The sequence below is a fragment of the Protopterus annectens genome, chromosome 9.part0 (assembly GCF_019279795.1).
Source record: "Protopterus annectens isolate FY-2018-M chromosome 9.part0, PAN1.0, whole genome shotgun sequence".
NCBI lineage: Eukaryota > Metazoa > Chordata > Ceratodontiformes > Protopteridae > Protopterus > Protopterus annectens.
In genome coordinates, this window is record NC_056743.1 from 1,099,555,942 (window position 1) to 1,099,572,608 (window position 16,667).

At 42.4% G+C, this 16,667-nt stretch overlaps 1 long non-coding RNA gene across 4 annotated transcripts in view; it reads left to right on the forward strand.

The window, feature by feature from the left end:
* LOC122811839 overlaps positions 1-16,667 on the forward strand; it is a 799,357-nt gene that overhangs the window by 559,552 nt on the left and 223,138 nt on the right. For all 4 annotated transcript variants that reach the window (XR_006366301.1, XR_006366298.1, XR_006366299.1 and 1 more), the window contains one exon: positions 12,309-12,498. This is a non-coding gene — a long non-coding RNA (uncharacterized LOC122811839). The remainder of the gene's footprint in view (positions 1-12,308; positions 12,499-16,667) is intronic.

Genomic DNA, 16,667 nt, shown 5'->3' on the forward strand with positions numbered 1-16,667 from the left:
GGATGCTCCGGCGCCTGCTTCATCTAAGAAGCGCAAGGACAAAACAGTGAAGTCTAGGGTGAGGAACCGCAGTCCCGGACGTCGGTCCTTTAGAAGGCTCAGGGAGCCAGAGGTTTTGCCAGGAGTCTCTATGGAGTCTCAGGCAGATACTTTACTGTTACAGGATGTGCCCTCTCAGGAAGTAGGCCAGGCTGAGGGGCTTCTCAGGTAACTGTTCTTCCCTCTCTTCCCAAGGTAGTTAGGGCCTCTCCTTCTGTTGCCAAAGCTTCTTTTAGAGGAAGGCCAAGTTCAGCTTCTGTAGGGGCTTCTCCTAGCATTTCGGCTCTGTGCCTAAGAAACATATGCTTAAAATGGCAGAAGATTTGATTACTCTGATTAGAGGTTCTATGCCCCCACCTGATAAGAGGCCTAGGGTGGAACAGGAGTTTGATAGTTTTGAACAGTGTTCACAGGCTTCAGAGTCTTCTGTGGAAGACTTGCCAGAGTTTCCTACTTATTCTGATTCTGATGTGGATGATTCCACTCCTTCAGCTTCTCCTCCTGAGGATTTTTCATTTTCAGAGACTCTTCACTCCATGAGGGAGCACTTTAAATGGGAAGGCCAAGATTACTCTGACTCCAGAAAAAGGCTTAGGGAATTCTTGTTTTGCCCCAGCATAGGCCCTTAGCTATTCCTCCTGTGTTGAATGTGGTGGAGGATGTTTTGCAGAGGCTTCTCTGAACCCTGATTCCTTGCCTCCTGCTCCTGTTAAGCCTGATAGGTATTATAGGGTGCCCAAGCTCATAAGTATTTGTTTAAGAGTCCCAGGGCGGACCCAGAAACTGTTTCTCAGGGGCCTAAAGGTGTTAAAGCTTCTGTGGTTAAAAATCCTGTACCCTCTGATAAAGAGGCAAGGGCTTTGGATAGGTGGGGTAAGAAAGTATATACTTCTTCCACTCTAGCCATGAGGGCGTTGAATTGTCAATTTCATATGCTGAAATATCAGAATTATCTCCTTTCACAATTGAAATCTAAGGTGGATGCTTTGGCGGAAGGTATTGAGTGTAAAGAATTGCTGGATTTGGTTCATGTGTCTGAACAAGTGGGTAAGCATTCTTTGCAGTGTGGTTTTGATGCTGTTCAGGCCTCCTCGAGGGTGGCTGCTACTAGTTCTGTTCTTCGCAGACATGCATGGTTGAAGGATCAGAATTTAGCTGAGCATGTTAAGACCAGGATTTTGGATGCTCCTTTACAGTCTGATGTGTTGTTTGGACCGCCTGTGGAAGCAGTTTTAAAGAAAATGGAGGACAAAGCTAAGTCTATGCAGACTGTTAAAGATTTTTGCAGGTGCAGCCTCCAAGTTTAGTAGAAATTGGCCTGCTAAGGGGTGGACATATCCTGCTTATGGTTCCCAGTCTAGGGGTAGGTCTAGACGTGGTAGGGGCAGGGCTCAAGGTTCTTTAGGCCTAGATCAGACAGTTCACCTGCTCAGACTTCTGGTGAGGGCAGGGGTCAGTCCTTTCGTAAGCAGAACCAATGACCTGCCTTTTCAGCTGCCAGTGGACTCTCGTCTGGCAGCTCCTTTGGGAGGAAGATTGTCTCTTTTCAAAGAAAATTGGGATTTAATCACTCAAGACAGATGGGTGCTGGATATCATTCATCACGGGTACAGATTTTATTTCCACACAATGCCCCTTTCAAAGGCATGCCAGATGTTCCTCCTCCACAAAGAAAAGAGGCTCACAAGCAAGTTTCTCAGTTACTCCAGATAGGGGCTATTCAGCCAGTCCCTGTGTCAGAAAGGGGCTTGGATTTTATTCTCGCCTGTTCCTAGTGCCAAAGAAGGGGAACACGTGGAGACCAATTTTGGATTTATCTATCCTCAACACTTATCTGGACATTCCCAAGTTCAAGATGTTGACGTTACAGCAACTGTTACCTCTGCTGGGCAAGGATCACTGGATGGTAACTTTGGATCTCAAGGAAGCTTACCTTCATGTGCCCATAAGGCTAAGTTGCAGAAAGTATCTGCGGTTTGAACTGGAGATTTTCATTATCAGTTCTCTGCATTGCCCTTTGGCTTATCTACTGCCCAGAGTATTCACAAAGGTTCTGGCTCCAGTGATAGCTTACTTCAGGCTTCAAGGCATTCAAATTTATCCTTACTTGGACGACTGCCTGATTCTGGCTCAAGAAAAGGAACACCTTCTACAGCATCTGGAATATGTCATAGCAGTGCTAAGATGCCTAGGGTATTCTGTGAACGAAATAAAGTCCAGTCTAGTACCCTCTCAAGACATGTGCTTTCTGGGTGTGAGACTGAATACAGCAGCCCAGATGGCCTTTTAACCCCGGACAAACAAAAGAGTCTGTCACTTTACTTCCATCAACTATCTCATCAGTCCGTGCTGACTGCAAGGACAGTCCTTCAAGCATTAGGGTTCATGGCATCTTGTATTCTGGTGCTTCCCAATGCCAAACTGCATATGAGGAAGCTGCAATGGTATCTCAAAAATGTATGGACACAGCACTGCCAAGATTTGGACACTGTCATTCAAATAATACCTTGCCTTCAAAAGGAATTCTTGTGGTGGGCTCAGGAATGTCACCTCAACAAGGGACTCTCTGTGACCCGGCCAGAGGCGAGTCAGATTTTAACGACAGATGCCTCGGACATTGCTTGGGGAGCTCATCTAAATGGAAAGTGGATACAAGACAAGTGGCCTGCCAGACTACAGCATCTACATATCAACATGAAGGAGATGTTAGCAGTCCAGTTTGCATTGATGGCGTTCAAGGAGTTACTTCTTCCAGGGCAGGTGTTGATTCTGACAGACAACACAACTGTCATGTGGTACATCAACAAGCAAGGGGAACACATTCTTATCCTCTATGCAGGCAAGCAATGATTTTATGGGAGACTGCGTTAAGCCTGCAACTGACTCTTCAGGCAAGGTTTCTGCCAGGAGCACAGAACTGCCTAGCAGATGTATTAAGCAGACAAATCATGGATCCCCACGAGTGGAAACTGGATCTTCATGTATTTCAGAAATTGACAGTGTCATGGGGAACTCCAGACATAGATCTGTTCGCTTCTCCACTAAACCACCAGCTGCCAAAGTATTGCACAAAGGGGTTTTATCACACAGCTTGGAAAGTGGATGCTCTGTCTTTCAGTTGGAAAAACCTTCATGTCTATGCCTTTCCACCTCTACCTCTTCTTCTAAAGGTATTACTAAAGGTCAGACAGGACAGGCCAAGGATGATTTTGATAGCTCCAGATTGGCCTCGGCAACACTGGTACCCACTTCTAAGGAGTCTTGTAAAGAAGCCTCCATGGCCTTTACCTCTGATTCCTCATCTGTTATCTCAGAAGGACGGTCATCTGCTCAATGTCAAGCTTCAATCTCTTCATCTCACAGCTTGGCATATTCTGTGTTGAAGCATGGTAGGTCTCAGCTTCCTCAACAAGTTTTAAATGTGATTATGGAAGCTAGAAGGCCTAGTACTAGGAGAGTGTACGCAGAAAAATGGAAGAGATTTTTATTTTGGAGTACAGCAAAGAATTTGGAGATTTCAGAGCCTAATTTGAGTGTGGCTCTTCAATATCTTACTGAATTATTGGACAAAGGTTTGTCTTTCTCTTCCATAAAGATTCATGCTGCAGCAATTTCAGCTCACTATGATTGTGACCCACCTTTGTTTTCGCATCCTTTGTTCAAGCAGTTTCTTAGAGGGGCAAAGAATATAAGACCCCACGTAGAGCTCCTACTCCTGCTTGGGATCTCAATTTTGTGTTGGAAAAACTTACTCTACAACCTTTTGAGCCTGCGGCTACTGCTGAATTGAAATACTTGTCATGGAAGACTGCTTTTTTGTTGGCTATTACTTCTGCAAGAAGGGTGTCTGAGTTGCAGGCCCTTATGGCAGTAGAGCCCTTTTGATTTTCCATAAGGACAGGGTATCATTACGTACTAATCCTTCCTTTATGCCTAAGGTAGTTTCTAGTGTGGCTTTAAACCAAACTATTCATTTGCCTACGTTTTTTGCAGATCCTCAAAATAAAGGGGAAAAGATTTTGCACACTTTAGATGTACACAGGCAATTGCGTTATTATTTGAGCAGGACTAAAGATTTTAGGCAGTCTCAGCAGTTACTTGTTTCTTTTGCTTTAAGTTCACAGGGCAAGCCTGTGTCAAAACAAACTATTTCTAGGTGGATTGGCTTTTGCATTGCATTTTGTTATTCCCATCATGGCAAAGAGGTTCCAGCTGGGATTAGGCCTCATTCCACTAGGGCTACTGCCACTTCAACAGCATTTCTAAGGGGTGGCAACTAAGGATATTCTGGAGGCAGCTACTTGGAGTTCAGTGCATACTTTCTCTAGGCATTATCACCTGCCTGTATACTCTAAGACTAGAGCTGGTTTTGCCACAGCTGTTTTACAAGGCATGTTGTCAGCTCCTGCTACTTTATAATTTGCCAGCCTCCCTTACCTCTGCTTTGGGATTCTACCCAATTGTCAGGACTGCAGCAAGGGAAGGCGAAGAACATAGTACAGTTTTGTACCTACCATAAATGTAGATGTTCGAGGATTCCCTTGCTGCAGTCCAATTTACCCTCCCTCCTTCCCTCTGTGTTTCAGGGTGGTTGTGTAGGTGAGTTTACATGCTTATATTTTTGTATATATTACTGTATATATTGTACATGTTTTTTGGTGCAGGTTGTTTTTGGGACTTGTCTTTTTGGGTCTTCTGACATCTGGGGCAAGAAAAGACTGAGGAAATGACGTCGGTCATGCGCATTAGTACCCTGGCGTACTGACGTCAGTCTAAGGCGCCATGACCGACGTCAGCCTTATACTCTGGTATTCGGGCCGACTGGGACGCGGACTATACCCAATTGTCAGGACTGCAGCAAGGGAATCCTCGAACATCTACATTTATGGTAGGTACAAAACTGTACTTTTTCAGCATGATAACAAGGAAATGGGGATGCCCGGACATAGATCTATTTGCCTCCCCTCTCAATTACCAACTAAAACGATTCTGCACAAGGACTTATCACAGACAAGCATGGAAAGTGGATGCCCTATCTTTCAGCTGGAAAAACCTATCAGTATATGCCTTTCCTCCACTGCCTCACCTCCCCAAGGTGCTCCTAAAGGTCAGACAGGAGAAGCCAAACATGATACTGATTGCCCAGACTGGCCACACCAGTACTGGTATCCAATACTAAGGAACTTATCTCTATACCCAGCTTGGACCTTACTTCAAATACCTCGACTACTGTCCAAGCAAAACAATCAGATCATGCACAGCCAACTCAGGACATTAAACTTGGCAGCATGGCAGATAATGTAGTCATACAAAAAACAACTCTCAGTAAAGCTGTGATGGATGTCATTCTGGAAGCCAGAAGGCCTAGTACCAGAAAGTCTTATGCTGGAAAATGGAAGAGATACTGTGCCTGGTACCAGGCACAAGAAACTGATACAGCGATACCAAATATTCCTCAGGTTTTGCAATACTTGACTAAGATGCTGGACAAAGGCCTGTCTTTTTCATCAATTAAAATTCATGCCTCTGCCATTTTGGCTCATTACAAAACAGAGCCACCACTTTTATCTCACCCTTTATTAAGGCAGTAGCTCAGAGGAGCCAAGAATTTAAGGCCCCCAAGGAGACTACCAATACCCGCATGGGACCTCAACTATGTCTTGGAAAAGCTCACCCTGCCTCCTTTTGAGCCAGCTGCTACTGCTGATATGAAGTTTTTATCTTGGAAAACAGCTATGCTCTTAGCAGTTACTTCTGCAAGACGAGTTTCAGAGCTACAGGTGCTCATGGCTGTGGAACCTTTCATCATTTTTCATCCAGACAGGGTCTCCCCGAGGACAAACCCAACATTTATGCCTAAAGTAGTGTCCAGTGTGGCTCTTAACCAAGCCATCCATCTGCCAACTTTTTACCCAAATCCACAGAACAAGGGAGAGAGAATTCTGTATTCTTTGGACGTACACAGACAGCTTAGATTCTACTTGGACAGAACTAAAGCTTTCAGGAAGACAAAGCAATTACTAGTGGCATATGCTGCAGGATCACAAGGAAAGCCTATCTCAAAGCAGACTATTTCTAAGTGGTTAGGCCACTGCATTAGTTTCTGCTACTTACACCATGGCAAGCCAGTGCGTAAGGGCATTAGGCCTCATTCCACCAGAGCTGCAGCCACCTCAGCAGCCTTTCCCAGCGGAGTACCAACAAGAGACATTTTAGAGGCGGCTACTTGGAGTTCAGTGCACACCTTTACAAAGCATTATCATCTGCCACTCTACTCTAAATCTAGGGCAGGCTTTGCCACTGCAGTTCTGCAGGGCCTCATAGCCGCTCCTACTGCTGTCTAGTTCCAGCCTCCCAACCATAGCTTTGGGATGCTACCCAAATGTAATGACTGCAACAGTGAAACACGAAGAACATAGTACAGTTGTGTACACTTACCATAAACGTAGATGTTCAAGTGTATTCACTGTTGCAGTCCAGGTTACCCACCCGCCTTCCCCCTTTTTTCTTTTGCATCTTATCTTTCCTTCTCTGATTCATACTACCTAAGTGGTGTATTTGCTTTTGGATGAAGGTAAAATTTATATTGGTGTATTTCTGAATATATATATATATATATATATATATATATATATATATATATATATATATATAAAGTTTGGTTACCCTTTTTGGGGGCACCTGACATCTGGGGCAAGAAAAACTGAAGAAAATGTCATCGGCTGCTTCTTTTATACCCCTGACGACCTGACGTCAGGGAAGGGGCGACAGCAGCCAACGCAGGACCCAAGACTTTGGAATTCAGGCCGGCTGAGGGAAACCTGCCAGCAGGATTACCCAAATGTAATGACTGCAACAGTGAATACACTTGAACATCAACATTTATGGTAAGTGTACACAACTGTACTTTACTTAAGACCAAGGTGGAAAGTTTCAAAGCCCCCATGCTAAAGGATAACGCTGTCCAAGCTGCAAAATTCTTTACTAATGCATTCTATGGGCACCTACAAGAATGCATGGATCATGCTATCCCAAGCAAAACCAAGACTCACTCTTCCAAGAAAAGAAAAACAGTCTGGTGGACCCCTGCCATAAACAAGCTATACAATAGAAGAAGGAAACTAGTACAGAAAAAAGTAAAACCCCAAGAAGGGAAGACATCCCTGATCAGTATCAGCAAGAAACTACGATCCCTCATAAAATCATCCAAGGCGAGCTTTGAAAGAAAATTGCCAAGGACTCCAAAGGTAACCATAAGGCATTCAGTGGCAATGCTCAGATCTGCTCGGAGATAGTGCAGAATGGCACAAAATACACTGAACCGACTGATATCACCAACATCCTGGCAGACAGGTTCAGTGCAAACTTCACCCCCCTCTCACCCCCAAAAGGGCCCATAACCATACCAGTAGAATGTAGAGCCCCTGAAATCACAGACACTCAGGTTAAAACAGCCCTCTACAAAACCAAAAACACAGCATCATTGGGACTGGATGGTGTCCCAGGCTGCATCCTACATGAGCTCAAAGAGGAACTAATCCCTCATCTAAACACACTGTTCAAACTCAGCCTCTCCACAGGCTACAAACCCACAAAGTAGCACACAGGAACAGTTATTCTGCTTCACAAAGGTGAGCCACAACAGACCCCAGGAACTATAAGCCTAACTAGCTTGTTCTACAAGGCTGTAGCACGCATCATCATGGAACTCATTAACAGAGACATTGGGAACCTCCAAACACTGGACCCTACCCAGTTCGGCTTTGTTAAGGGCAGATCATGCCTCTTAAACCGGGTGGACTTCTATGAGACAGTTACCAAGGCTATGGACAAAGGAAAGGTGGTACACACAGCCTACCTAGACCTCACAAAGGCCTTCGACACCATTCCCCATTCTGGTATTATAGACAAGCTTACCAGCCTAAGCATAAACCCCTACATCACAAGATGGGTTGCCAGCTGGCTCACGCACAGAACCCACATTGTGAGAGTTGTGGGAGCTAGGTCTGAATCTAAATCGGTTACAAGTGACATTCCCCAGGGCTCAGTCCTAGGACCCCTCCTGTTCGGCATATACTTCTCAGAGGTACAGGCAAGCACAGGAGGACTATGGCTGACCAAGTTCACAGACGACTGCAAACTAGGGGGCTATAATTGATTCTCTGGCTGACACAGACATCCTCCAAAAGGATCTCACTGAGACAGATAACTGGTGTCAAAATCATGGCCTCAAACTAAATGCCAAAAAGTGCATAGTCATCCCCTTTGGAAAAAACAAAGTACCCACAAACTACCACATAGGTGGTAGTCCCCTAAATACGGAAAACGTAATAAGGGATCTGGGGACCCAAGTAGATAGTAATCTCTCCTTTGATTATCACATTGCCAAAGTGGTTAGAAAATCCTTCTATGTGGCCCACCTAATCACAAAAGGGTTCGCATCCAGATCAAAAGAGGTCATTGTGCCCCTCTACTCATCACTCATCAGACCCATCTTAGAGTACAACGCCCCATTTGGGATGTACCTTACAAGACACCTGCAACAACTGGAAAGACCACAGAAGTACCTCACCAAGAGGATCACTGGACTCAAACAGATGCCGTGTGCAACTCGACTGAAGAAACTCCAGCTGTACTTGGTTGCAAACCGCCTACTCAGAGGTAATCTCTGCCTGACATACAAGGCCATGTCCAACCCAGAATTGATGGACATGCTCCACCTAAAGAAAACCATACCCCCTCGAGCCACATGTTCTAGGGATCTAAACCTCACCACAACAATAAATAGGACGTGCTGGAGGGGCTAACACCCTTCAAGAGAAACCTTGATGAGTGGATGGAAAACAGAAAGTGTACCCCAGGGAATCACTTCAGTGGCTCTGGTGGACAGAGGCACAGGGAACTAATCTAAGGGGGTGGCGAAAGCCAACACTTTCTGGCTAGGCTTATAAATGCCTTCAGGCAGATAGCCTAGTACCTACCTATGAACCTATAAATACTGTCATTATTAGAGTATGACAGCAGACAAAGTGTGGCTACCTAACAGTAAGGAAGACATCAGCTCTAATGCATGAGGCATTTTTTTTTGTGAAAGATTATAAAGTTTTATTATTATTTTTTTTTCATTTTGGCACTTTTGCCCTCACCATTGTGTGCCAATCATCAACCCTCTGCATGATCAATTGACAAATTATTTCCTCATTATGGGGCTAGTATCAGCTGGGTGGGGCCCATCATTCAGACAGGCAATAGGGGTAGTTTGAGGTTTTTTTCTCTTTTGACTGCCCCCATTCCTAGAGTGCACACCTGGTGAGGTGCACATGAGTGTAGTGCTGTAGAATGACAATAGAGAATGTTGCCTCACTTCCACAAGGGACATTCCCACCAGGCATCCCTGCTGATTCCCCAAGGCACTAGAGGAATGACTCCCATTTCCACTAGGAAGTCACCGTTACCCAGTGTTTCCTCAGGCTTATGAAAGAACTGAAAGTTGTTGGTTATAAATTCATACAGGAAAAGTTTTATGTGTGCAGTAAAATTGGACGGACAAAAGCTTATTAAATAACAAAAAAGAAACATTTCAAGAAAAAGAACTAGTGAAAGGGATTATGGAAAGAGTAGTTTTATGCATCTCAGTGGTTAGCGTTTGAAATGTCAGGAACCACTTTAGCAAGTCCTGTAATGTTGAGACTAAGTGGATGAAATAATGGCGTTACATATTCTAGGTCCAATCTGGCCATTTCTCAGAATATTACCTTTTGTCTATGGTGTGGCAAGTTACAAGTGCCAACATTTCAGTAGGGAGCCCTCTCAGTGTGTTCATGCTGTACAAGGGAGCAGACAAAGAATCCAGTGCGAACGTTTTCTGTATACATATTGCAGGGTCTAAGCTATTCCAGTTGGGGTGAAACCAAAAAGGAAGCAAACCAACTCTGAAGTTGATACTTCGACCAGTTTCACTATGCCAAGCTTAAATGAGAGAAAGTGGTGGACTTTTTAATTTAAACTGGGGAGATTAACCAGTGCTTTAAAACTTGCTGTAAACATCAGGCTGTGATTAAAGATAAATTTGATATGCCAACATGTCAGAGAGTGTCACAGCTGCTATTCATGTTACATCACATGCCAGACATAGGTGATTTAAATCCAGATCTTTTCCTTATGCAGTGAATAGCAAGGCTGGAGAAGAAGTGAAGAAACTGTTGGCATGAAAAAAATCTTATTCCTTGGGAAATATCTTGTGCTATTTGTATTGCAGACTGATGGAAATGTTATTTATTGTTAAGGCTATAAATTAATTATAGACAAGTAGCTTCTTTGCAATGGTGCCCTATACTAATAGTTGAAGACCTTCAACATTTTTCATAGGGGACGTGAAGTTTTCAAAGTAAGGTTTTAGAAAATAAAACTCTTCCCTAATCCTTCTAGTGCTTGCTTAAATCTAAAATTTCTAGGTTTGAAATTGTCATAGTAGAATCTTCTGACAAGCAAAACTAACAACTGTTCAAGAGCAACTTAAGCCAAGCGAAACACATTCATTGTTACAACTGACGGGTTTACCAGTTTTTAGACATGTAGGCCCAAGAATAAAGCCTTCAGGAATGTTACAGATAATAAATATCAGAGGCAATACAGGGATTGCCTTCTAGTAATTGAAAATGTACTATATTTTTCTAACAGTGAGAAATATAAATGTTGCAATTTACAAGGACAGTAAACAACTTGAGGCAAACATGTCCAAGTGAACTTGCCTTCATGTAATGATAAATCAACATTTAATTATGCAGAGGCAATGCCAAAAACACTCATGAAATCCTTTAGCTCTTCCATTATAATCATAACCTGAAATCATAAAGAGTACACTGGACCATAATGTATGACAGACCTTAGTCATACCTCAGAATGTAAATTCATACAGAATCACCATTGTTACAGAAAATAAAAAAGTTTCCAAACAACAGCATTTGGGTCTGGTCATTAACACCAAAACAAGCCATGTTCATAAAATCATAATGAAACATCAACCTGGAAACTTCAATGTTTGTGTAATTGGTAACTTTGTGATTAAGAGAACTGCACCATAATGACAAATCACCTGCCTGCTAGGGTTTAAAGTTAGTGATGTCACAACAGGGTATAAAGAACTGCAAGACAGAATTGGGATGGCAATCATTTATGTGGGAGTTAATGATGTTGCACATCTTCCCTGTTTGTAGGAAGCTGAACAACCTTCAAAAGCCCTCTCAAGTTTTGGAAAACAAAATTCTTGTTTAGGAAGATTTTGCTGTCAGCATGACTGAATTCCAAATATGTCAGAAATTCTTGCTTTCAAGCAGTGGTTAAGGTCTTGATGCCATATACACAGGTTTTAATGCACAATGGCCTGGATGAGGTTTATGACTCAACAAATTACTCTGCATTAGACTCTGCAACCCTTTGTTTGCCCATAAGGAAGATAGCTTTTTCAAAGTTTCACAGGTCTTGTTGTAGTAAATAAGAGTAGGTCATGGTAACAAAGATACTGCACTAGTCATGCTGGGGGTGGGGCACTCTTGCCACCTCGTTTGGCATACTGTTTTGTATTGAAGTAGTTTACCTTTTCTATGTCCAGCACAATTAGAGACTCAGAGGTGGTTGACACTGTGCACAAATGGCTATTCAAAAAAAAATCCCAAAGAACGGAAGTTCTAGACCACTAAAGCAGGCTAGTAGTCCTGTACATGTTTAAAACAATGTTTGACAAATTTAGATTAGATCTCAAAACTTCAGCCAATCAAACATTGACTGTAAATAATATGGATGCCCTGCATTTACATTTTTGAGACATGCTTCTTGACATATTTCCTCACTGCCTTTTAGATCCACACTATGAATATATAATTTTACCATTTTCTGTAATCACTCTTGACATAAACAGATAAAGAATCATCTTCCACACAATGATGGGAATTATATTGTTGCAGTATTCAAATGTTTGACTTTTCGCAAATAAAATATTTTTAGGTCAGTAAACAAAGTTGTATTAATAACTTTCTCCAGCTGTTTGCTTCTCCCTAAAACATATTATACTCCTGTTGTTGACAGATTATATAGTTAGTATGTTTGAGATAATGCTCAACTTGAAATGTATACGTTTAACCAGTATTTGTTTCATTTGCAGACTTTCAGTCTTGTATATGACTGAATTACAGTATTAAGTCCTACTTGGTCATCATTGCCTATGTTTTCATTTACAGGTGCATAATTCTAACTGCATTTATTTTTCTTAGGTTAGGTTACAATGACTTCTCACCCTCACCTATGGAATGGCTTGCAGGAATTGCCCAGCTGTTGTCTGAATGGCATTGCCAGACGTGTCTGTTGGGTATCACATTAAAACCGCCACTGTTACCACCTTTACAACATCTGAATTGAGACTTGAACCCCACAGTAACTTCACTGGTCTTGTTAGGACTTTGGGTAAGAACACTGCTCAACACCCAAACTTGTGCCTTCACGTTTTAATGCTGTTTACTTTTAAATTTTTAGGGCTACCAAGCTGATTAAGTAGAATTTTGTAAATTCTTTACTATGATAATGGATTATGATTTGACTACAGGAGCTCTTTATTTAGATGTCAATGCCATCATAAGATGAACATATTTTGTTAAACAGATCAGTAACTGGCTCAAGAGGAGAATACAGTCAGTTATAATACATGATATCAGATAAGAGAAACCTTTTGTTTTATCATGAGTCCCAAAAGGCTGAGTCTTGGGGGCAGCTTTGTTCGACCTGCTTTTGTATTCCATTCTATTAACAATTGCTGCTGGAGTAGGAAATATTATGACAACTGAATGGTTGGATTCACAATAACTAATGACTGAAATTATGTCAGCATTAATAACTACATTAATGTAGTAGTAAACTGGACTATTAGGTCCGTATATACTTTCTAGGCAATTAATCTGTGAGGATCTTAAGAAGCCTAGCCTTACACTCCTGTGGTAATTTTTAGCCCTTTTATTTTTCATATAAATAACCCAGAGACTGGACGAATAAAGATACGTTGGGACATTTATATTTCTCATATCTATGAGTGACGGGTTCTAAACCAGGGAAGAATTTGTAGTTACCCACCCCATTCATCGAAATTACATTTGAATATAGTAATAGAAGTACTTTACTTTATGTGGAGTGGAAGGTAGTACAGAAGTGGTATTCTCTGTGAAACATCACTGTCCATCTAGCATGTTCTATTTATTTTGCAAAACAGATTGAGATCCTCTGAACAGGTGTTTGTGATACCATAGGACAAATGAATGTGCAATAGGTCGGACAGAATAGAGAATACTGAAGCCCAATAATTGAGGCTGGGGTCACTGGACTAATGAGTGCAGTGAAATAATTACCTCCCTGGACCTGGATGCAATACCTTTAAATATGAGCTGTGCAATGAAAAAGGACAGCCTTTCAATAGTGGATACATGGTGATCAAAGGGCAGGTCATTGTCGTCTTAATTTTCCAGATCCCTAACTACGGGATCAGTTTTCATGGGTGTGTTGTCAGTGGGGAGTTATGCTTGATGAAGGATACAATTATACACTTCTTGTCATTTAGTTTTAGTCCATTACTTTTAACACCAGCTATTTTTAGGACAGTTCATCTTCAAGGATCTTGGTGTCCTCTGGGGGTTTTATGATAACACCAAGTTTGCACGTGGTCAGCCACAAACCCTTGACATTAGCTTTGACCACTAAGAAGTAAATGCAAAGAAGTGGTCCAAGGACTTAATCTTAGGGTACACTGCTAATGACAAGTCTTTTGGTGGATGTAGAGCTACCCACCATAACTTCCTGTGTTATATTTGTGAGCCTCTTTGCTATCTGAGTTACATAGGGATTGACATTTAGCTGGGAGTGTTTATCTCCGGTACTGAAGTGTGGGATGGTGCAAAAGTCTTTCAAAGTTAGGTATGTTATATACAAAAGCTATGTACTTACCATGATGATAGATCCACTTTGTCTCTTTCCATGTGGTTCAACCTGTGGTTTATCGGATCCGAAACTTGCCATTTCCAAAAGACTTCAAACCCTGAGCTCCTCCTCTTCTACCCATAATGCCTACCTCACATTTAGTTTGCCCCTCTCCAAATCACTTCCACTGCTGAATCTAATAACCTGACATCAGGGACCCCAAACAAAAGCAGGAGAAGCAGCCTCCATGACTCTGTCATCCAAGGATTGAGAGAAACACAGTACAGGAGGGGGCAGATGAGCATTATGGTAGAACAGGACAGAAGGAGACAACATGGGTCTATCATTGTGGTAAGCACATAACTTTCTTATCTGATGTTGTCTTTTCCATCCAGGTTCAGCCTGTCATGTTGCACCCTGGGGAGGCCCTATAAGAGCACAGTCTGCAATACGATAGAACCATAAGAAGCTCTAGACCTCAAGTGAATATCCAGCTTATAGTGGGACACAAAGATAAGAGGACCCACCCAAGTAGCAGCAGCACAAATGTCATCCATAGCCGCTGTCGAGAGGAAAGCCATAGAAGTGGCCATAGTTGTAGTAGAATGACCTTTCAATTTGCAAGGCAAAGCCTTCCTTTTTGAACTGTATCTAAAAGAAATGGAAACAAGAGCCTTAGAGTAGACTTAGGCACTGGCTTTCCCAAATGGGCTTTTGAAAAAGATAAACAACTGATTATACTTTCTAAAGGACTTGGTTGTATCCAAATCTCAGTTGCCTATGAAAATTGAGACAATGAAGCAAATATTCTCCTTTGTTTGAAAATTTGGTGAAAACACTGGTAGGTAAATTACCTGATTTAAATTGTTCTCTGTGCAATAAGAAATTCCTTTGAGAAAAGCCTTTGAAGCTTTTAATGCCACCACTGGTATATTAATGTGAAAATTAAAAATAGCTGCCAGTTGTACTTTAATAGTGGAATAATTAGATTCTGAATGAAATAAGTCAGCAAGAAAATCAAGGATTGTCTCCAGAGAAGAGGTCCAAGCCTTTAGAAAAGCCCAAACAGATGAAGTACCTCCACGTACTAGCATAGACTTTGCAAGTAGATAATCTCTGAGAGGAGGACAAAATATGGACCACTCTGTCTGAAAGCTTGGGATCTCTGGCCATCAGGGCTATTGGAAAAATGATGTGGCCCCAGCATCCATGGATGACTGCCCTTGTGGAGGAGCTAAGGTTTAATAAATGCTGCGCTTTGTGTCAGATGGGAACGATTTCAACATGGAGTATCTCCAAAAACATTGAGTGCAACTCTCGGATTTATGAAAAAGTCATGAAAAGAAGAAAAATGTTCCTGCTCAGATTATCTGCTAAAATGTTGAACTTCTCCAGGATGTGCATTGCTACCAGAAACCACTGAGATGAATTCCCCCATAGCCAAACCCTCATGGCCTCCTGACAAAGAAGACAGGAGTGAGTCTCCCCCTGTTTGTACAGATATCACATGACAGACATATTGTCTCTCTGCACTGAGATCACATCTTGGGGAGAAAGTTCTGAAAGGCCTGCAATGTGAGAAGGACCTCCCTTCCTCTCCAAGACACGGATGTGAAGATTGGTCTCAATTGTAGACAAGTCCCTTGGACTCTCTTCCCTTTTAAATGCTCCCTGCCAAGAAGGAGGTGTCCATCGTGACTGTACCTTGCAGGGGGAGGAAGAATGAAAGGTCTCCCAATCAACATCAAGGGAGACTCAAGCACCACTTAATTTGATTTTGACAGACTTCTGTCAATGCTATGGGAAAATCCATAAGGTGAGTAAGGTAGGACCATTGCATTGCTAGTGTCCACTGCAGTATCCTCATGTGGTACCTCTCCAGGTTGACTAAGTAGATTGCTGCAACCATGTGACCTAAGAGTCTGAGAACCATAGAAGCCAGAGGTTTCCTGTAAGACAGTAAGGAGGTGGCTTGAGAATGAAGGGTAGATACTGAGAGCTGGAAGTATTGCAGTCTGACAGACTGTATTCAACTGACAACCTATGAGCTCCAACATTTGGATTAGTTCAAGAATGAACTTCTGAAAGTTTGCAGTGATTCTCAAGGAACCACACAACTGGAATAAAGAGTCTCTGGACCTGACCAGTGATGCCCTCATGGAGGCGGTGAGGAGACTGTCATCCAGGTACAAGAAGACCTGGAAACCCTGTAGCCTGAGACAGGCTGCCATGCACTTGGCGAACACTTGGGGGATGGTGGTGATACCAAAGGGCATTGCTCTGAACTGGTAATGATTGATTCCCTGCTGGAAGTGCAGAAATCTACTGGAGCACCTCAATATCTTTGTATGATGGTAGGCATCCTTAAGATTGATTGAGCACATCCAGTCATCCTTCCTCAAGAAAGGCGAAATGGACTGCACCATGACCATCAGGAACTTGGTCTGTTTCACAATTTAATTTGCTCAAATCCAATATTGGCCTGAGGTCCTTGTTCTTGTTTGGAACCAAGATAATCTGAAATAGACCTTAAATCCATATTGGTCTGGTTGGACCTATTGGATGGCTCAATTTTCTAACACCTTTTTGATTTTGATAACTGCATCCCTTCTCTGAAAAGGTGGCATGTTGTTTGGTGTTCTGTTTTGGGGGAAATAAAAATAGAATCATTA